Source organism: Pleurodeles waltl, chromosome 8, assembly GCF_031143425.1.
Source record: "Pleurodeles waltl isolate 20211129_DDA chromosome 8, aPleWal1.hap1.20221129, whole genome shotgun sequence".
In the NCBI taxonomy this organism is placed as follows: Eukaryota; Metazoa; Chordata; class Amphibia; order Caudata; family Salamandridae; genus Pleurodeles; species Pleurodeles waltl.
The window spans coordinates 648,390,775-648,414,020 of record NC_090447.1 but is presented as its reverse complement, the minus strand read 5'-3'; positions in this window follow the sequence as shown (position 1 = coordinate 648,414,020).

The following is a 23,246-nucleotide window of genomic DNA, read 5'->3' as shown; positions in this document are numbered from 1 at the left end:
GTGGCTAAATATCCTGGGACTGTACATGACTCATTCATCTTCTGTCACTGCACCATCAACCAACACTTCCAGGATGGACGGTATGGCAATGGACTACTTGTTGGTAAGTACTAAAACCTACTTATATACACACTGCACAGCAACCCTCTAGGACACACAACACATACACCACAACAGCAACATGTCAACAGGAACACACTGAGGTCCTGACATCACTAGCCATGTTTCTTAACTCACCATTGAACCTGTCACATATCGGAATTTACTGTACAGCCTAATGTGAAGACAATAATGAGTGTGGTAGCCGAAATGTCACCTTGCAAATTGTAAGTGTCCCAATGACCTTTACATTAATACATTGCATAAGTCTAAAGGTATGGGATGTCCAGGGTACTTCCATATGAACGTGCTAACAACACTTATAAATTAAACTCTACATTGAACTATCTACTCACCCCAAGTGAAGACACAAGGACACCTGTATCACAAGTCACAATGTTAGGGAGGACACACTGCACTGAAAATCACCAAACATACTGATGACAAACGGTTAGCAGACAAACACGTGCTCAGTCAAGGTAAAAACACAATGCAGATGGTATAGCCTACAAGTATAGGATGTCACATCAGTACACAAAAGAGTCACAGACAACACAAGACAACTACTGCCATGGATGGTCTTTTCAATAATGCAAGCTACATCAACATGATCCCATTCTGTTTTTTTCTTTCAGCTGATCAGGGGTATGGCATCCAGCCATGGCTAATGACACCATTTGGGAACCCGAGTACTGCTGCAGAGCGGGCATACAACGACGCCCATAAGAGGACACGCAGCATTGTCGAGCGGACCTTCGGGATCCTCAAGTCAAGGTTCCGCTGCCTCGACATCACTGGTGGTAGCCTACTATATTCCCCCGAGATGGTCTGTAGGATCATCCTCACATGTGCAATATTGCACAACATTTGTGTCAAAAGGAACATTCCCCTCCTCGAACCAGACCCATACATGCCTGATGACGAAGAAGAGGAGGATGCTGGCCTGCAACAGGAGGGGGAACAACCAAACACGGCTGCTGGAGTGCGTAGGCGCCAACAGATTGTAAATAATTTATTTTCATAATTATCAACATCACCACTTAATGCACTATTGTAAATAAACACTGATAACAAACACCACATTATGGTTTGGCCTATTCATTTCTGCCCACCTTTAGCTTGAAATATCAGAAGAAGAATGTCGTCTCATTGAGCAATAATGATATAACAATCAGGACACAGAAAAATACACTACAAATGTAATGGCCACCATACAATGGTCACATACACACACAATGTAAATGACAGACATTTTGTACAGTTCACCTTTGAAGGGCAATAGCTGAGGACCACACATATGACACACATACATGTAGGAAACATGGATCATCGCAGCAGATGGCACACAACTATAAACCATCACTCAACTAGGGGAAAACAGGCCTCATACATCAGCCAGGTCACATGCTTATGCTTCAGGAACAGGAATGTATTACCAGACTCTTGGCAACAGTAATTCCAACTACTTACTATCTTTGCAATGACTATCTGTCACTAGAGTTACACATAAGCAGAACATACACAGCACAAGTGCTACACCTATGACAAGCATCCAGCACATCACTACCCATCTACATGTCAGCCCTTTTCTAAAAACATTACACACACCTGCGGCTGGTCACACCCCACCTGTCTGAAGAGGTCCCTGGAATGCTGATTTGTGTACACTGAGATTCCCTCATCTACACACACACACTCACAAGAGTCATCCAGTGTGCCACACCCTTTCCTATGCCTACCATTGTCAGAGTACCATCTCACTGCATGGAACTCAGCTCATATAATACACTGGCTTGGAGTTTTTAAGGCCTGGTATCACCTGTAGATTGATTCTCTTGTGAAAGGTACTGTAGGGAAATTTTCAGCAAATCTCATCTGACAGGACTAGTGAGACACTGATGGAGGCCACACCAGTGATCCCCTCCATGCACACCACCCAAATGTACATGCCCCGTCCCTGCTGATGCCTCCTACAGCATAGATATTGGCATTTGGGCAATTACATCATTAAGCATTGCTACTAATGTTGCCGTGTAACACTGTATATGGTTTCATGTGTCACCTTCAAAACAACACAGGACATACACAGTGTGACATGTCAACTGTCTACTGCTCCCTCTGACCAGTCCTAGTCAGACCACTGATCATGTAATTACTGAAAGAACTTGCTCCTGATTGACCCAGCATCGTGTCAGCCTGACTGGCACCTGTCCGTGGGTCACCCTAAAGATACCTGTGGTCCACCTATGGACCACACGTGCTGTCCAAAACCTCTTGTACCTCAGACACTAATTTGTCATTAGCCTTATCAATGTGTACTCAAATACATAGTATTGCATCATCTGACTGTTATTTGTATCAGATTTGTGACAGTGCCCTTGAATAGCTAAATCATGGCCCTTCCGTTGTCTGGCCCTCATTAATGCCTAAACTACAAAGTGTGACAGTGGACCTGGACCATAGCGTTTGATGGTGTAAGTGGCCTCCATCCGAACCAGCAACCTCAGATAATGTCCATGAAAAGTCAACACATATGAGCACTCTGACAGTTCACACGCAGAGTTACATTGTTCAAATAATAAAGATGAGTCGTGTGTGCTGAATACCAGCCATTTACTTCTGCACAGAGGCTATGATGTTTCCTGATACATTATCATCCACAGAGACCAACTGGAGTACAAATGTTGCAATGACACATGCCGGATCCAGACACCTGAGACATTCTCTCACTCAGCACACCAAGGTTGCCCAGTTGAAAGTCTCATTACACGTCTTCAGTGACAGGGTGGGACCATCCACGTGTAGGTGACCATGTCCTCAATTACTTTTCTCAAATTTTGCTACAAACGACACTCATTAGATACACGATTAGCTGCCACAAACTCATGAGGAGACCTGGACGTTACACTGACAACATACACCTTGACAGTTGATACTGGATCAATATTGGACCACACACGTACATGTACCATCCAATCAACAAAATGGTTTCAAGCAGCCGATCACAGTAGTGTCCCAGTTGTAACCTAGCAGGAAGAATGAAACATGCCTTTAAACCAGGTAATGCATAAAGGGCCACATACATCCACAACCTATTTGCTATCATGACATAAGGAACGTTGAGATTTTGCAAAAAAATCAATGCAAAATGGTATGTCAGAATTCTCCAAAGAATCAATAGGGCAAACGTCAAATGGGCAAATGGGATTACAGATTAGCAAACAGTGAATCATACCCAATTTGCTTCCATGGGCCTGCTGCTGATGGTTTAGCATTACTGAATTTTGGAAACCCTTGGATAAAGTTGCAAGTCTGGAAGAGCAAACCCTAGGGTGCTGGGGGCCTAAGTCCACCTCTGCTGCCCCCCAAATATACATTTTTTATGCACATGTGAAGCACACACATGCATAAGGTGCATGAGTGCCCTACATGTCAAAAGTGAAACACATTTTAGATAAATTAACTTGTAAATAGGACATGGTTACCCCCCAAAAAAGTTTAGGCGACAATTGCACTACCTAATTGGCCTTTATTTAATTTTGAATAGCTTGATACATGTGGACACAATTTTGCTAAGGAATACATCCTGGTATCCCATTCATATTTTTAAATTAGCAATCAGCAATTACCTACATATGTGTACAATTATGAGTAATATCCATTCTGGCCAATCATTACCATTGCACTGTGAATACCTTCTATACATCCTATAAGGGACATTTGCTATAGCTAACCCCAAAGTTTATCACTTAGCACCGTTTGGTCATGACAAAATTAATTTCTCAATTTGGCAAATGAAAGACATATTTTCATAATGTGTCATATTTCCATGCATACAGCTTGTGCGTCATAATTTTTGACGCACAGGAGTGCAGATAATGCAGAGTCAAAAATATATTTCATAAATAGATATCATAATATCCTGCATAACATGGCCTCAGTTTTTTCCCACTATGCGTCATATTTCCACGCATACAGCTTGTGCGTCATTATTTCTGACGCACATGAGTGCATATAATGCAGAGTCAAAAATATTTTTCATAATTTGCTGTGGCTGAATTTTCAACTCTAGAACTGTAAAATATGCCTCAAACAAATATAATCTACCAATGAAGACATTTTTTTTTACTCTGCATTATTTGCACTCCTGTGCGTCAAAAAATATGATGCACAAGCTGTATGTGTGAAAATATGACGCATAGCGGAAAAAAACGGTGGCCATTTTAGGCAGGATGTGATGTAATAGGATATCCTGTTTACAGAATCTGTACAGTGGGTGTACTTTCACTTTCACTTTGCAGTCTCAGATTATTCTAGACTGTGTGTCTGTGTGCAAAGTGTTGTCCTGTGTATTAGTCCTTTTGTGTCCAGCGTGCCATCTCAATTGTGCTTTTGTCATCATTGTCTTGTAGAATACTGTCTGAGTCTGTGTTGTATTAATTTGTCAAGTCCAGTGTTTGATTTATTGTCTGTGGGAGTCTGTTGTGGGTACTGTAATATAGGGGACAGTTGGGCTCTTCTTCTTAAGTTTTCTTTGTATTCCCCCACTCTACCTTTCCCCATTTCCCCCTTTTCCTTTTTCTACTACTTTTTCCCCTTTTTCAGTGCTGACATGTCTGGTAGGCCACGGCTTTCCAGGATGGGTGAGGAGGAATTGGGGGGGTTTATATGGCTTGTTTGCCATTTCCTCCCACTCATGCTGGAGGCTGGGGGTAGGGTGATACTGGGGTATCACATGGAGGCCCGTAAAGTCCGGTGGGGGAAGGTGTGCCATCACTTGGTGCGTCTATATGGTAGCCAAAGGAATGACCATCAATTGAAGCACCGCTGGGCTGGTCTGATCTCCAAGGAGCAAGATCTGCTGGACCACCTGGGAATCAGGATTGGTGGCCATGTTGGTGAGTACAGATCAAATAAATGTGCACAATTTAAAGCTGTGTAGTGACATATGGTGATTGTTACCCAATCTGCCAGATAAGTAGCTGACTGTGTGTAATGCTAGGGAAACATACTGGGTAATTGATGCACAATGTGAAGGATGACAAATGCTAGCAGTCAGGTAGCTCATGTTTTCTACACATACCGGTTGCCTGTAGCAGAATGTAATGTAATGCCGCCTTTGTGTCAGACAAGCGACACATTAATGACACAATTAGGACTCTACAGGTCACAATAGCCAGTGAAAAATGGATGTTGAAACATCATACCTACATATGTAGATGCCATAGCTAGACAGACATGTTTAAACTCTACATGATGCTGAAAATGAGTGTTGCCTTCACGTCAATTGAAGTTAGCAATGTTGTCCACACATATGTCACATGTGTGTCTGGTTGGTGTGTAGGGAAAATGTTCTTGGAAGTGCCATGCCTTGTCATGATAAATGTGCTCCTTCACATTTAATTGTTACATGCCTGATCTGAGCATGAACCATATTTGTTAATGACTCAGGTGCCCTCAGCTAACATTTTAGACAGGTATTTATTGTCACTTGTGCCCAAATCAGAATAGGGATGGCAGTCCAAAGGTATGGACTAGGGTAACAAACATTTATGTTTGGTGCCAATCACTATTGTTTGTACACATCAATGTATGAAACAACATGAGGTATTGCCAAAGTACCTGGCCCTCTGTACCATGTACCTATCAGTCACATATGTGTCATGACCACATAGGCTGTTTGAGAGGTCAGGCAGTCCTCAAGTAACCAGCTTTTGGATGTCTCTCTTGGATGCACATGATGAGATGAATGCACACCTATATTGTTGGTGCATACTAATGGAGGTGCATCTTTGCCACCACATGACTGTCCGGGCCACTGCATGTGTGTAGTAGGGTGTGTAACTGTAGCAGGAGACTCATCAGATGTAAATGTTGGGCATGAATAATTCCATGCAGTATGAGCATGTGTGAAAGTGTTTCATTACTCATGTCATATTCTCACATTGTCTTTGTATTTGCAATTGTTCGTCAGTGCACGGATTCTGAGTATATTCTTCCTTCCATGCTTTACAGGTGGACCTGCACCGTACACAGTGGGAGAGGTGGCTCATTTTGAGGACCCCGACACCTACAGTGAGTGTTGCATGTGTGGTATTTTTTATGTTTGCTGGTGATGCATGATGGACTACTGTGTGTTCAACAGATTGCAAGGTTTGATGCGCTGCCCAATCATTAGTATTGTTCCATTATTGGGATTTCAGTTATCACTTCATTTTGAGTTGACTTATGCTTATCCATTTGTCTAATTTTGGGTCTGTAGGCCATTCCTGTAGGGCCCGCTATGGGGAATGGGGTGAGTCATGTGGAATACACTAGTTAATGTAAGACTTGCTCTGGGACTCGTCTCGGACTGAGTCTGCATTTCAGACTGACATTCTCCCAGATAGCTTCTGCAAATGGCTTGTCTGAAATCTGCTGCTTCCCTAGTAAACGATGTACTGAGTACACTGTAGGTTGAATCTTCCGGGGTCATGTACTTCCACAAGTTGTACTAGAAGTGTGTGGGACTACAGTGCAACGGCCTAGGTGTACATGCTATTCATGATCATGGGTGTTCTTGCTCCTCTGTGTCTGTAGAAAAATATGCCTGACTGGTAGTATGTGATGTTGGCCTAGGTCAGTACATTTTGACATGTGTGGACCTTGGATAGGACAAGGTTTAGCTGACTCCGATTTGTTGATAGCCCTTCACTGGTGGTGTGTGTGTGGAGGCAAAAACATGTTGAGCTTTCTATACACTCCTGGGTGTGCATCGATTTTGGGATTGTTGGATGTTCTTCCCACCCCCCCCTCAAAGTCAGCCATGTGTTTGGGAATAGGGTACCTAGGACTGTAGCAACAAGTATGTTACACATACTTGTGACCATTTGAAACTTTGTTTTGAACCTAGTGTACACACTCGGTTATGGCACATGAGTTCTATACTAGCAAATCCAATTACAAATTGCAGATCTTGAGGGTTGTGATTGTTATCACATACACTGACATATGGAGTCCAGGCAATAGGTGGAGGAGGTGCAGCATTAATGTAGGCTGCATTTGTAATTTTTATGATGAGAAGTTTAGGCTGATGTCACCCATCATGCAAATAACTGTATATGCTATGTGTGAGATGACCTTTGTATGCGGCTTCCCATATATTTCCTCTGAGACTTTTAATGATCTATATGGTGATATGAGCTGTTACAACTACAGTAAAAGTAATTTCCAATTGACCCATTGTGCTATTCCACACAATGCATTTCCTATGGTAAATAGTTGCCCTTTCTCTTCACAGCTGCAAACATGAGTGCCGCACAGAGGCATGAATTTGAGAGGCGGGCCATGAGGTACCGACACAACCTGCAGGTGCAGTCGGGGTTCCGACGGATGGCCCGAAAATACCAGGCGGATCGGGCCTCCGGAGCATGGTGGGCCTCACCACAGGGTGGCCCAACGTTGCCCACTACAGCCACCACCACCACAACCACCAGTTCTCCCCAAGTGGCCCCAGCAACGGCGGGGACAGTTGTCCCTGCCTCTGCAGCACGACCAGGACCCAGCAATATAAGAGCTGCAGGACAGTCCAGTGGGCTACGCTCTACACCCACACAGAGCACCTCTGCCGGCACACAGACAACAGCAGCACCTCCAATTGACCCTGCGGCATTCCAGGCTTTGGACCGCAAAATGGACAAGTTCATTAGGAAGGTGGACAAGCTGAGCCAGGATGTAGCCTACATAAAGAAGCGGGTCAGGTCCATCAGGCGGACCCTACGGAGGGCCAACCTCTAGGACTTATATGGTCTATTTAAATGTATCCCTCCCCTCCCTCCTCTTTCCTTTTTATCATGATTAGTGGGCTTGGGGGATTAGTGTTAGGTTGGTATAGGTTGTTAGCTTAGTTATTGTTAGGGAGGAGGGTGGGGGGTCCTTATTCTTCCTACTTTTCATTATTGAGTGTGTGGGTGGGTGGGCGGGGGTCAATGGTGGGGTTCCAGTCTGTTTAGAAAAAAACATATTTATATATATATATAATTTAAAAAAAATACTAAAAAAATATATGATTGTTTAGGATAGTATAGTATGTGTGTAGGTTAGTATGTGTTGTCCTGCATGTGTCCTGTCTCATAATGGTGGGTGGGGGGTTGATGTTTAGATCGATTCGTTATATGTGTAGAGTAAGTTTAGCTTAGGTTAGTTAGGGACAGTTGTGGGTTGGGAGTTGTCAGGTTAGATTAGTGCAGGTATGACTTTTCCCTTAGTTGCCTCTGGTGTGATTACTTATGAATAAATCTATAGTTAACCCTTTGCATTATGTGTTAACTGCTACTTGATCATGGCCTTGCCATCAGTGTAGTGATTGTTGTTCTATGACATTTGTGTCCTATGCTACAAACCAAAGAAAAAAGAGGTTTGAAATGGCTACCCCTGTGCTACCTTGGTAAGTATCCACCATTTGATAGAACCACCATTTGGAGTTTACATGGATCACAAAGGATTTGTGTTGATGAGTATGTTTTCTACATCACAAAGTGTGCTTCCAGACTTGGTATTGTGGGGAATTTTTTAGGTCGGACTGCAGTGTGATGTTCAGGGACATCTTTGTAGATGAGGTGTTGTTAACACTCTTTTCTTCTTGTCTTCATTACTGACATAGATCATGTGTGCAAAAAATCTGCATGAGTACCTATTTGGAAGTTTACTCAGAAAGGTTGATTGATGCTGTGTTTAGTTGTGTTTGCTTAGATTAGACTGCATAATTCAATGTATTAGTATTGCATGGTGACCACATTTATCAGCCACCATTAGTTGACTTTGATTTCTATTGATGGAGCATTATTCTGTCCAACACAGCATGGTGGTGTATGGTTTCTCCCTTCATCAGTTATTCTCCTCAGGATAGGCAGGCTATGATGCAATCCTGGCCACTGCACAGATGTATCAGACTACATGATGTCAGGACAGTTGTATTGACAAGCTACATGGTTGTCACACAGGCACTTTTGAGTTATCTACTGCACAGTTGATGTGTCAAATTACACAGAGACATATTAGGTGTGCAAGTGCTATTTATTGATAGATGCTGTAGTGCAATATGTACATTGTCCAGGTTTGCTGAGTCCGTTCTAGTGCAATCTTACATGGTGATCCTACAGAAGGGGTGTGGATGATGCTCCTGACATGCTGGGTGATGCTACCGACAGTGCAGAGGGACAGGATTTGCCAATTAGTAGGAGAGAGACATTCACTGGCAATGCTGACAAGTTATACAGTGGTTAGCATAACAGTCATTGAGTATAGTTGTAGTGAGACTGGCAATTGACGACAAAACGTAGGACCTTGGTCAAAGTAGGCCATGGTGCAGGGACTAGTGCTTCCGGGTACTCTTCCATGTGAATGTGATCTGTTCCAAGTCTTCTTCTTCTGATGTGTGTGTTGCCTGCTTTGTCCTTGTTGTTGTTGGTTGTGAAGGGGCAACACACACCTCAGTGTTAGAAGACGTGGAGTCAGACATCCCGGTGGCTGCTCCATGTGAAGGTCTTAAGGGCAGTACTGCAGCAAGGAGGGCCTGCTGGTTTTTGAGAATAGCAGCTACATTACGATGGTAGGCAGCCAGGTCAGCCCTGAGGGAGTCATGATTGCACTTGTGCATGCAGTGGAAAGTTTGGGGTGCGAGGTGTTGTGGCAACTCCCTTACTGCAGTGGTGAATTCCTTTACAGTTTCTTGTAATCCTTGCAGTATGGATGTTAGGGCTTGCATAGCTGCTGCCTGATCTGCAGATGACATCATGCACGAGCGCACCCCCTCAAGGCTGGCTGCCATATTTTGCATCCCCACCCGCACCTCCTTGGCCAGCTCCTGCTGTACTCCAACTACAGTTCTTTCAAAGCTGGTGCCAGTGTCGTCAGAGTCCTCAGCTGTATTGGAGCTGGCAGGTCTTGCAATTGGGGTGGTGGGTGGTTCTTCTGTGATGGCTGCTTGTTCTGTGCTCCTCCTTGTGACTGAAGGTGGGGTCTGGAGGGTTTCAAGGACCTTTTAGATGGTCTCCTGGGGAATGTTTATGGGCTCGTCATCCATGTCATCAGGGAAATCTGGGACAGGAATATCGGCAGGAGATCCATGTTCCTCTGCAATGAAACAGGGTACAATTAGAGTGTCTGTGTTGTGACAATTTTGACGTAACATGCCAGCCTTTTGATGAATTCACTTTGTGATCTTGTTTGGTATTGGTATCTGCTGTCCTTCATATGGGCATTGTTATAGGCCTATGGCCCACCTGTGTGTCACATGTATGATATTGAATTATCAGACTTGTCTGCCTACTTGCCTCTAGGTGTTGCTTTATACCAAATAGAGAATAGCCAGCTTTTTGTCCTACTCGACCCTCCGTGTATATCCATTCTCATGGTGAGACCTTTCACTGGCTGTAGGTGTTCTGATGGTCCTGGCAGCACAATTGCCTCTCAGGACCTGCCCCAATCTCTGATTGTTCACATTGACTTAAATGTAATTGACATGTGGCATATCCTATGCATGGCAAGGTTATGATGTGATATGGATGTAGACATTGTTAATGTGTCCTGCTGATGTTGGGTAATGTGTGTTACATTGGATTGCCCTGATTATCGTATCAATGTCCTATTTGGTTCTCTGACTGTGCAGGTGTATTTCAGTGACCAGTTCCATGTGTCCCCTCCTCAATGCTGTTGTCTGAGCAGTATGACAATTGTGATGTAGCCTTGTTTGCCAGGCACGGGAAGGACCCTGACATATGCAGCATGGGTGTGTCCTTAGTGCTGTGTCGCTCCTCTTGCTGTTTAGTTTGGCTGATGTATGTGACAACTATGGGCATTGACATATGAGTGTACTGGGGCCTTTGTCTTGTTTCAGGGGATTGTTGCAGATGTCATCCTCACCCCCTAATTTAGGTATGTATGTTCCATGGGGAGGTTACTGCAATTGGCTACTATAGCTGCACAGAGATCAGAGGTGGTAGTGTCAACTGTTGTTGCAGTTACATTGCAGTTCTTGTTTTGGCTAGAGGATTGCTGATAGGGCCCTAGTTAATGTAGGAGATATTTTGGCTGACGAGTGCCAGGATGTAAGTTTGACATAGTGGCCTTCCCTCCTGTTGAGGCTTTCCCTTTGCTCCATTGTTGGCATGACAGGATGCCCCCATGGGACTGTTGTTGGTGTAGTGTTATGCTGCGCCCCAGCTTCTGTATGTGCAGGCCATGCCCCCATGCCATACCCCTTTACCCATGCCACTCCATGTATATGATGACTTACATGCAATGTGCAGTAGGTATTTCCCCCCCTGCTTACAGTCAACATTATTGTATTTTAAATCCCCATGTGACTTACCCTGCATGTGCGTTGTCTCGTGGTAGTCTGCACTGTCCTGTCCTTGAATCCCTGTGACGATCTCCTTGGGAATGACGGCTGCAACCATCTCCTCCATGTGGTCCAGGGCCTCCTGGTGTGCTGGACTCCCACCTCCAGTCTGCAGTGCTGCCTTCCTGTTCCTGGCCATTTTTTCCTTTGTCCTACGTTTGCAGTCATGCCAGCGTTTCTTACACTTGGTGACTGTCCTGAGTACTTCAGCCACACTGTTGATCTTGTCAACAATTTGTTGCCATATGGCCTCTCTCCTACTGATTGGCAACTTAGAGGTGATGAACAGATGGTGCTGGTGTTCCGTCACCTCTTTAACCAGGATTTCCTGCTCCTCTGCACTGAAGTGACACTTTCTTTTTTTTCTATATATGTCCTGGTTCTTGTATGGATCATCCTGGCTGGTTCCAGGTCTGCTGTCATCTTCCTGGGGTCTGTAGTGGCATCTGGGATCCATTTTGGCTCTCCTCTGCTGAAAGGGCAGTGTTCGCGGGTATTTTTGACGCTATTGCGTCCAAACAAACGGCGCATATCCGGGTTGCGGTGTCGTAAATCGACCCACAGTCATTTACGCCGCGTTAACGTCGTTTTCCTTTACGACTTGACGTCGCAATGTGCGTAAAAAAAAAGGACTCCCACCTGTTGATTGCGCCGCCGTTCGTCAAAGTAAAAATTTGACGCCCGCACGGCACTACGAAATGGCGTTAGCCGGCGGTAAAATTTTTGACGCAAAACTGCGGCGGTGCAGTTTTGCGTCAAAAAGTATAAATATGGCCCCTAGTGTTTGAAAGCATATACCCTTTCACTATAAATTTAACAAGAGGCCAGAGAGAATACTATTTTCCTTTAAAAGACTTGTTATAATGTTTGGGGTGCAAACACTAACCTTACACCATAATCAAATGTCGTATATTCACTCTCTTTTCCAACCAACGGTTTCTCAGACACCGTGTGGTGAAATCTGGAACACTTCCCTAAATGTGTATACATACCTAAGTTGGGCAGAATCCTTCATCGCTCATATGTGAAGTATATGGCACTCAGATAGGCAAGCTTTCCATTTCCTTTAAAGGCATTGTGCTATCACCAGCTCCTTTCTTTCTTTTGAAGGTTAAGGCTCAGTAGATAAAATACCAGCTTCCCTGCTTGCAGAAAATGTAGGGGTTCCAGCTGAATACACTCTGCTTTGTCCAGGGAAAGAGTGATCGAAATGCTTAACGTATTTCAAGTCACTAGTCCATGACACATAACTCACATAGCCACCACTGATGAAGCCTTCGGTCTCTGAAATGCCATTTCCTGTGGCGTAACGAAATATGAGCTCCTCTCCTCCACCACTCCTACCTCTTCAAGATCTGCTGAATGGGCCACCACTTAATGCGTTTCCCTCTCTAATCGCTATAAAATCCCTGCTATTTATAGCACCCATATACCTCAGAAGTGTGTATTGTGAAACACTGTATAAAAATTAAGATATTAGGTTGATTTTGAAAGTAGGTGTTAGGAGTCTTAATGCATGTTACTCGCCTCACAGAAATGCGAAGGCCAAAAAATGAATTTTTCACACTTTGAAGCTGAACATTAAACCACTATTTTGAATATTTTCTATGATCATAACTTTTGGACTAAAATAATTACTATGTTCACAATCTAATGGCTACCACCTACTTAAAATGTGAAAACAAACTGTCATTTAGTTAAGTTAAGGAGCTCTACTTTATATTTCTCATCTTTCAAGTCTGAACTTTAAACATTAAGGCCCACATTTATACTTTTTTTACTCCGCATTTGCGTACTTTTTTGACGTTTGTAAGTTTGCGCAGCTTTTGCGTCAAAAAATGACGAAAATGCGGCGCAAAAAAGTATAAATATGGGCCTTTTTTTGTTCTAAGGTATTCACATAATGTAATCTTTACTTGAATATTTAATTAAAACATAATTTTGCATGGGGTTTCAGAGTTCCTGACAGGAGGGTCACAACTACTCAGTGAAAGTGACAAAATGTAAGAATAGCATGAGGTGAAACATGTATACACCATAATTTAATAATGCATGAAGTATATTAGAACAAGTTTAATGGTGAATAGAACGTGGCGATGTACATAATCCTGTGTGAGTTCTGTAAGAACATAAGTTTTCTAGCATCACTTCCGCGGTCACAGTAAAGTAGGACCGATGGACTGTTTTGAAAAGCTAGCTCTTTTGCCATCAACCCCCTCAGTGCCACTCTGCTGTGCTTTCCTCATGCTTTGCCCTCAGAGCACCCTCCCTTTTCGGCAGTCTGACACCCTCCATGCTTACGATCGCTCCTGTTCGTCCCTCCTTCAGTCAACTGCCTGATTATGCACTCCTGGGTCAAACGTTCCCCTTTCTCCTGCTCAGTGCCTGCTTGCTTAGCTGCCAAGCAGCCCGAGTCATATAACACCAGCCAGTCCTGGATTCCTTTCTAAAAGCACTTTGCATTCCCGGACTTTGTAACTTTGAGTTTTTCATATCCTAGTCTACAAAGTGCTAGCAATACTGGATTCAGATCTTACATGACATTGGGCACTTGATAGCTATGACATAACTTTTTCTAGCCTGGTAGCAGTGGGGGCAGGCAGCTTTAGGAGGGAGGTGGCGGGCGGGAAGCACACACACACACATTCTTTCACACAGACATGCACGCACACACGCACATCCTTCAACACTCATACCATTCAAACATGCACGCACGCACCAAACATTCATTTTAAAACATCACACACACTCATTCTTTCACACACGCACGCACAGCCATTAACACTCATAAAATTCAAACATGCACGCACCAAACATTCATTTTTAAAGATCACACACACATTCTTTCACACACACACGCACCCACATCCATTAACAACACTCATAACACTCAAACATGAACGCGCGCACCAAACATTCAATTTAAAACATCACAAACACACACACTTACCTTCAGCCTCCAGGTCCCAGGAGGGTTGGGACTGCTGCCTTCCCTCATTGGCTGACCTTAGGTCAGCCAATGAGGGAAGGCAGCAGTCCCAGGCTCGTCACAGCGTGGGATGGGGTTAGTGAGACTGCTGACACCACCCCACTCTGTGACAAAGTGTCACTGATTGACACTCGCCCTGGGCGCTTTAGGGCTTAAACCTGAAGCGCCCAGGGCAAGTGTCAATGGGTGACGCTTTCCTCATCACCCAGGGGAGGGCCTTGAGGCACCTTTGCTGAGCTGAGGAGGTCACGCCCATAGGAGCTGTGACCTCCTCAGCCCAGCAAAGTTCAGCTCAGGCAGCCAGGAATCGGCTCAAATCGCACATGGCTCACTCCTGGCTGTCTGAGCTGAAAATGAAGAGTGTCTGTCAGGTTGGCCTTTGTTCAGCCTGACAGACACTCTTCATGAAGGGCAAAGGGTGGGGGGGGTGGCTCCTCCGCCCTAAAGGACAGGCCGCCACTGCCTCGTAGTAGCCTCTCCACTCTCCTCAGAGTACCCCTTCATGTCATGCTGCACTCCCTCATAGTCCCAGCCCTGCCATAGAGAGTGTTACTGGCTTTAACACAGGAGCTGCTTCCCCTACCATCAGAGGAACACAGTCACATGCGGTGATGAAAGAGTTGAAAGAGGAGGCCGGCAGAGGTGGTACAAGGACTGCTCTCTGAACCCCCAGTACAAGGGATGGCTTCTCACCTCTAAATTAGTATCCAGACTCCAGCGTCCAGAGGCTTTCAAAGAGGTTTAGGTCAAACCTTTATTCTCTGCATCAGGCACCTCTGTAAAAGAGCTCAGATCTTCCCTTCAGTACTCTACTTTGTATCACACACAGTAGGCGTTGGTGCAATTAAACCCAGTTCTACCCGCTGTACAGCTTTCTTTTTTTCAACCCGGTGGCAGTGCTGGAACCTAAGAAAGAAGAGTCAAGGGGTGCACTTTAAAATCTTGCATGGACTATTTCTAAAGGAGCAGACTTTATACAAACATGCATATTTGAAAATGTTGTTAACAATTTGCAAAATCACTATATCTGGGGGTTTGTCAAAGGGGTCCAATAGCTGACTGTTGGAAATGGCCTTTTTTGCAGGGTCATCCCCAGTCTTTTTGCCTCCTGCCTCCTATTTTGTCTGACCTGCTGCTGTTGGCTTTTGAACTCTGAGCACTTTACCACTGCTAACCAGTGCTAAATTGTATGTAATTGGTTTGTCCATGATTGGCATATTTGATTTACTAGTAAGTCCCTAGTAAAGTGCACTAGAGGTGGCAGGGCCTGTAAAGAAATGCTACTAGTGGGCCTGCAGCACTGGTTGTGCCACCCACATAAGTAGTTCTGTAATCATGTCTCAGACCTGCCACTGCAGTGTCTGTGTGTGCAGTTTTAACTGTAAATTCGACTTGGCAAGTGTACCCACTTGCCAGGCCTACACCTTCCCTTTTCTTATATGTAAGGCACCCCTAAGGAAGGCCCTAGGTAGCCCCAAGGGCAGGGTGCAGTGTATGGTTAAGGTAGGACATATAGGCGGTCATTACAACATTGGCGGTAAACGCCGCTTACTGCCGTGCAGAAGACCGCCAACACACCGCCGTGACCGCGGAATTCCGCCACAGCTATTATGACCCACATCTCGAAATCCAACAAAATTCAGACACTCACACAAGTCCGCCACACCAAAGGTCAGTGATAAACTGGCGAAAACAAAACCTCCACCGTCACGCCAACAGAAATACGCCCACACTATCACGACACACGAATCCACGCGGCGGTCTTTCAACCGCGGTATTCCATTGGCGGTACACACTGCCGCGCTCAAAATACACACACTCATACAAAACACAGCCACATTGGACAATTCAAAATACACACACCTGATACACATGCACACACCACTCCCACACACCCATTACAATATGAAACACACACCCACATCAACCACAAACCCCTACGACCAATATTACAGAGAGAAGGCCAGAGAGAGACACCACCATCCACAAACTAGCAGCCACAGGCACTCAACACCATCACCCACACAACTTCCATGCACAAAACACCACACACCACTACATATCACCACACTTATCACCACACACACCACCCCACACATCACCTACACCACCCCATGGCATGGCAAAGATACCCCAGGTTCTCGGAGGAGGAGCTCAGGGTCATGGTGGAGGAAATCGTCCTGGTAGAGACACAGCTATTTGGAGCACAGGTGCAGCACACCTCAATTGCAAGGAAGATGGAGCTATGGCGAAGAATAGTCGACAGGGTCAACGCAGTGGGACAACACCCAAGAAATCGGGACGACATCAGGAAGAGGTGGAACGACCTACGGGGGAAGGTTCGTTCCGTGGTCTCAAGACACCACCTGGCGGTTCAGAGGACTGGCGGCGGACCCCCACCTCGTCCCCCACAACTAACAACATGGGAGGAGCAGGTCTTGGCGATTCTGCATCCTGAGGGCCTCGCAGGAATCGGTGGAGGAATGGACTCTCGTAAGTCAAATCTTTACTACTATATCCCCCACCCTTCCTGCATGCCATCACAAACTCCTACCCCTACTATTATAAAGTCTACCACACGCTGTACTTATCTTCCAGTTCCAGACTTTATTTCATCTCCACTGTTCAGCCTTCATACAGTTCTCTTCAACATCCCTCTTCCCGCTTCACTCCTGCTCTTCACCCACATTCTATTGCAGCCTCCCAACCCGAATGTTCCATATACCAACCTTCCACGGGGAGGAGGGATATACCATTCTTAACCTTATAATGTACTAATACATAGTAATGAATAATCATTCATAAATACTAGAATAATATAACTGCTAAAATGACTTACACTATAAAAGGTAATAATACACTATTAGCAATTAATGAACATAGCTAATACACAAACTACCTTACAACACATCTTCCCCACAATAATAACGATTAAGAGAGGGGGTACCTTGGAAAAGATAATAGAACGGAGAGAAAGAAAGAGAAAAAAAAAAAAAAATAATAATAATTATTAACAGAAAATCTGATTGTCCCCTAGAAGTAAACTAGGAGACAGTTAAAGGTGCAGAATGCTATCTAACCACTGAGGGATTTCAGTAAGGGTGACCTCTAGTTATGATTGGAGAATTTAACAATTCTATCCATATTCCAGCATTGACCATTATTTAAAACAACAACATTTCTCCTTATTTTGGTTATGTAGAAAGGACCTGCAAATTTAGTGTCTTTCACACACGACCTTGTCAGACCAAATGGTCTACATACTAATACTTGATCTCCCACCTTCCAATTTTGCACCCTGGTCCCATACTTCATGTCATATCTTTGTTTATACTTGTCCTGATGCATCCTTACTTTTGTACTACTGTAAGACAATATCTTTCCGTTTTTGTTACCACCACCCAGCCAGGATGGGAAAAATTTGGTGCAGGGTGTTCTGCCACGTAACGCAACAAACGGGGAAATCTTGGTAATAGAATTTGGAGTAGTGTGGTAAGCCCACAACATCTCCCTGACCGCATCCTCCACATTTACATGGTTAATGGAGGCCAATTGGATGCACTCCTTAATCATTTGATTGGTACGTTCAGCCAGGCCATTTGCCCTAGGGCAATATAAGGCAGTGGTGAAATGTTTAATCCCCACTAAGTCCAGGAATTGCTTCATCATTAAGGATGTAAGTTGTACCCCGTTGTCTGTAACCAGTGTTTCAGGAATACCTTCCACAGCAAAGATGTCTTTAAGGAAGGAAATGACAGAATTTGTAGTGATTTGGTTTACGAATTTTGTGGATATCCAATGGGAATGGTAATCAATAAGGACTAAAGCAAATCTTTTTTGAAGACCTGAATAATTCAGGGGCCCGATGATGTCAAAAGCTAATTTTATCCATGGTTTATTGGGGACTTGAACCGGAGAGATAGGCGTTTTGCGGACCACCTTAGATTTGGCACTAGCAGAACAGATTGAATTTTTTTTAATTTCATTCTCAATTAAGGAATCCATACAGGGGAACCAAAAGCACTCTCTGATTCTGGCTTTAGTGAGACTGCGACCTAAATGGCCCTCGTGAGCAAGTTTGATTATTTTTAATCTAAGACTTTGAGGGGGTATGATTTTATCATTACGGAGAATGAAATTATTCTTTTCATTTATTTCCAATCTTACTTCCCAAAAATCCTTAATGGATTCTTCTAAATCTTTTTTTAATAATGGCCACCCTTCTTTGGCCCTTTCTTTTAACACAGATAAGGTGTCGTCTTGTTTATACGCTAGCTCCCATTCACTATTGCTAATGGAAGGCAGATCCACTAGAAGTATTGGAGTTTCGTTAGTTTCCACCTCCTCTTTTGTGTTCATAGGGGATCTAGAAAGGAAATCAGCTGTAGTGTTTTTATTACCGGGAATGTACTCTACATTGAAGCAAAAGTTTTCGAGCCCTAATATCCACCTGGCTATTCTTGGGGTGCTGTTGCTGAATCCTTTGGTGGAGAACACATATACCAGGGGTTTATGGTCGGTTCTTAAGATGAATTGGGTACCCCACAGAAAGAACTTAAAATGTTTTACGGCCCAGAAAACCGCCAAGGCCTCTTTTTCGATAACTGAGTAGTTTGATTCGGCATCATTAAGGGCCTTGGATGCAAAAGCAATTATTCTTTCTTCCCCGTCTACTATTTGGGATAGGGTGGTGCCCAATCCTAGTTTGCTGGCGTCCGTCGTGAGAATTGTTTTTCTGTTATGATCAAAATTACTCAAATGAGGGGCTTCTACTATGGCTAATTTAATTTGCTCGAAAGCACTGTTATGGTCCTCCAACCAGATAAAAGGTGCATGATTTTTTAATAACTCTCTGAGTTTATGCGAAATGGATGAATTTTTTTTAACATATTTGGACATGAATTCCGCCAACCCCAGGAATGATCGTAACTCATCCTTATTTTTTGGGGGATCAGCTTTTTTCACCGCATCCACCAGGGAGAACTTCGGTTTGAACCCATCTTTGGAGATTATATGACCTAAATACTCTACCGAACCCACCCCCAATTGACATTTTTCACTTCTAAGTGTGAGTCCCGCCATCTTCAACTTCAGGAGCACCGCTCTTAACCTCTCATTGTGCTCTTCTTCCGTGACCCCATAGACTAGAACATCATCCTGAAAACATAAGGTGTTAGGTAAGTCGCCCAGGATATTTTGCATAACTTTCTGAAAGACAGCGGCTGCTGAAGCGAGCCCAAAGGGCATCCTGTTGAACATGAAAGAGCCAAACGGGGTGGTAAACGCTGTAAGCCACTTAGAGTCAGGATGTAATTCAATTTGATGGTATGCATTTGAAAGGTCGAGAACTGAAAAATATGCTGCTTTGCCCATCGTACTAAGAACTTCGTGGATTCTAGGAAGGGAGTATCTTTCCACCTAAATGTTCCTGTTCAAATCCCTCAAGTCAACACATAATCTGATATCTTTACCGTTACTTTTTTTTGCAACCACAATGGGGGCCAACCATTCTGAACAATCCACTGGTTGTATAATCCCTAGATTTTCCAACCTGTTTAATTCTTCCTTGACTGCATTCTTTAGCAGGTGAGGAATTGGTCTCGTCTTGTGGGCAACCGCTTTAGCTCTAGGTTTAATCTTAATTTTATGCTGAAAATTCTTCAACAGCCCTAGTTTACTAGAGAAGATTTCTGGGAATTCACGTATAAAAGGTTCACCACTATTAAGACTCTCCACACAAATCACTTGATCCGGATTATTAGGGTCAACCTTTATACCCAGTTCTTTTTGGTGTTGCCATCCCAGCAAACTGGAACCATCTTCCACCACATAAATTTTACCAACGGTGGAGCGTCCTTTGAAAGAAATAATACCTGTGAACATTCCCTTTAGATAAATGGGATCCCTGTTATACCCTTTGGGATAAATGTCAGCTATAGATAAATCAATACCATTTTCCTTATCAATCACCTTAAGGTCCTGAGAATTGATAATGGTAAAAGGGGAGCATGAATCAGCATATACCCTAATCGCCCTGTTATTAATGGTTATGGTACATTCTGGATAACGATTGGAGTTACTATTATCAGATTCTACTTGTAATATAATCTTCTTGATTAACTGGGAGGACTCTTCTGGCTTCTTATTATCCACCAGCCTAGATGTGTCCTTGCATACTCTTGCAAAGTGGCCCCTTTTATTACATCGTCTGCACACTGCAGATCTGGCTTGGCACTGAGTGGAATTAGCCAAGTGGTTACTGCTACCACAACGGAAACAAGTAAGGTTAGGCTTATTATTACCATGCAGCTGGGGTGATTTGTCTTTACTTCTAATTTTCAGTATTTTATCTTCTCTGGGGTCACTTGAGATTTCGTTAATATGTTCCTCAAAAGGCGTGTGTCTAATTTCTTGCAGGCAGATTTCCGTGTGTTCTATAGATTTTGCAATCTCAATGGCTTCCTGTAGGTTCGGTTGTCTTTGCAGAAGCTTCTCCTGAATTTTGGCATTATTGGTACACCGGACCAACTGGTCTCTAATGAGAGAGTCATTGAGTTCTCCAAAATCACATAGCGTACAGAGTCCTCTGAGTGCAGCAATATAGTTGGTGACACTCTCTTGCTTGCCTTGACATCTAGAAAAGAACTTATGTCGCTCCAGGACCACATTAACACGATCTCCAAACTGTTTCTCTAGTTTCAAACACGTAGTTACATATTCATCCTGTGCCAACCCCTCAGCATTATTGGGATCTGGAAGAGAATCATACATTTTCCTTCCATGGGTTCCTAAATTATGAAGCAAAATATGTTGCTTCCTAATCGGGTTAAATCTGTCCCCTCCAATGGCTATGAGATAGGATTCAAAAATTTTAAACCAATCCTTCCACGGAATATTGGGTTCCCCCATATCATTCAAGAAGGGAATTGGTTGGGACATACCCGCTGCAGCCATCATTACACTTAGAAGATAAAGTAAGAAACACACAATTACTAATATAATCACAACAGGGAAATACAAAACAAATTTGAATTACAATGGAAATTGAAAAATTGGTAATTCTTAATTCAGTTTTATACTTCAGAGAAACAAACTCAGTAATAAATCAATCCCAAAATGCCTAAATACTGCAACATAAGTGACCTACGAACAAGTGGGGCAAAAATTCTTGAATGTTCACCGTGCTGTGCCTGTCAGCGTGTATTAATCTGACAGGCTTCCCCAAATGAACTGTTCTTGTGCTGTGCCTGTCAGCGTGTATTAATCTGACAGGCTTCCCCAAATGACTGTTCTTGTGCTGTGCCTGTCAGCGTGTATTAATCTGACAGGCTTTCACAAATGAACTGTTCCTTCTTGATTACAAGTTTGAAAAGAAGCGTCGTGTTTGAAAAACTAGATGCCTACCGAATTGTTCGTTCTGCTGTGTCAACCAGCGCGGACCGGCTTCCTAGAATGAAGACCTGACGCAGAACGCCGTGTGTTCAACTCCAACCTTCGATGTGCTGTGCCTGTCAGCGCGTCGCAACTTGGCAGGCCGCTGAAAGAACGCGGCGCGTTGGGAGCTTAATCAGCCGTTGACCGAACGCTGTCCGAACGCCGTGTTTGACGGCGCGTTGAGAGAAGAAAAACAACGTCCGTAAAGCTGTGCCTGTCAGCGTGTAATAAGTTGACAGGCCGCTGAGATAGATACGCTGTGTCTCTCTGCGTGTAGACAGACGATCATAGTGTTGCGCCTGTCAGCGCATTTGAAATTGACAGGTCGTAGGAAAATCCTATGTGCGTTGTGCTGTGCCTGTCAGCGTGTGACAGGCTGTCAAACCACACCCGTTCCTTTAATGCCCCACACAGGAAGAAAACAGGTCACACAGAGCCCGTTTCACCACTGGAGCACTGGGGTTGAACAGGCAAAAGGGATATGAACGTTACTGCCCCTGGAAAGCAGGTAGATGAATAGAGGCAATGATGAAAAGATTATACTTCCGTTAAAATTATGAGCAGTAGTTAAATAGAGGCAATGATGAAAAATTATCCTCCCGTTAAAATTATGAGTTATCTTCCCCCATAGGCAGATAAATAATTTTTGGTAGGATAGTAGGCTTAAAGTTCACCAACTAGTATTGAAGGCATGAATAGGTACATCACAAGGGGTGGAGATGATGGTGCCCCCTTTCGCACTCCTCGTTGCCAGTATTATAAAGTCTACCACACGCTGTACTTATCTTCCAGTTCCAGACTTTATTTCATCTCCACTGTTCAGCCTTCATACAGTTCTCTTCAACATCCCTCTTCCCGCTTCACTCCTGCTCTTCACCCACATTCTATTGCAGCCTCCCAACCCAACCCGAATGTTCCATATACCAACCTTCCACGGGGAGGAGGGATATACCGTTCTTAACCTTATAATGTACTAATACATAGTAATGAATAATCATTCATAAATACTAGAATAATATAACTGCTAAAATGACTTACACTATAAAAGGTAATAATACACTATTAGCAATTAATGAACATAGCTAATACGCAAACTACCTTACAACACCTACCCTCACCCTCATCACTCCACCACCTCACATATAACCCACTATCACAAACCACCCTTCCCAACACCAAGCCCTGCATGCAACCCCAACGCATGGACACCCATCACTAAAGCATGCCCACTGCACATACCCATACAACCCCCTAAACCATCATCACACAAGTCCCCACGTAGGAATGCATGCACTGGGGTACACTGATCACCCACCCATTGCCCACCATGACACACACAGATGC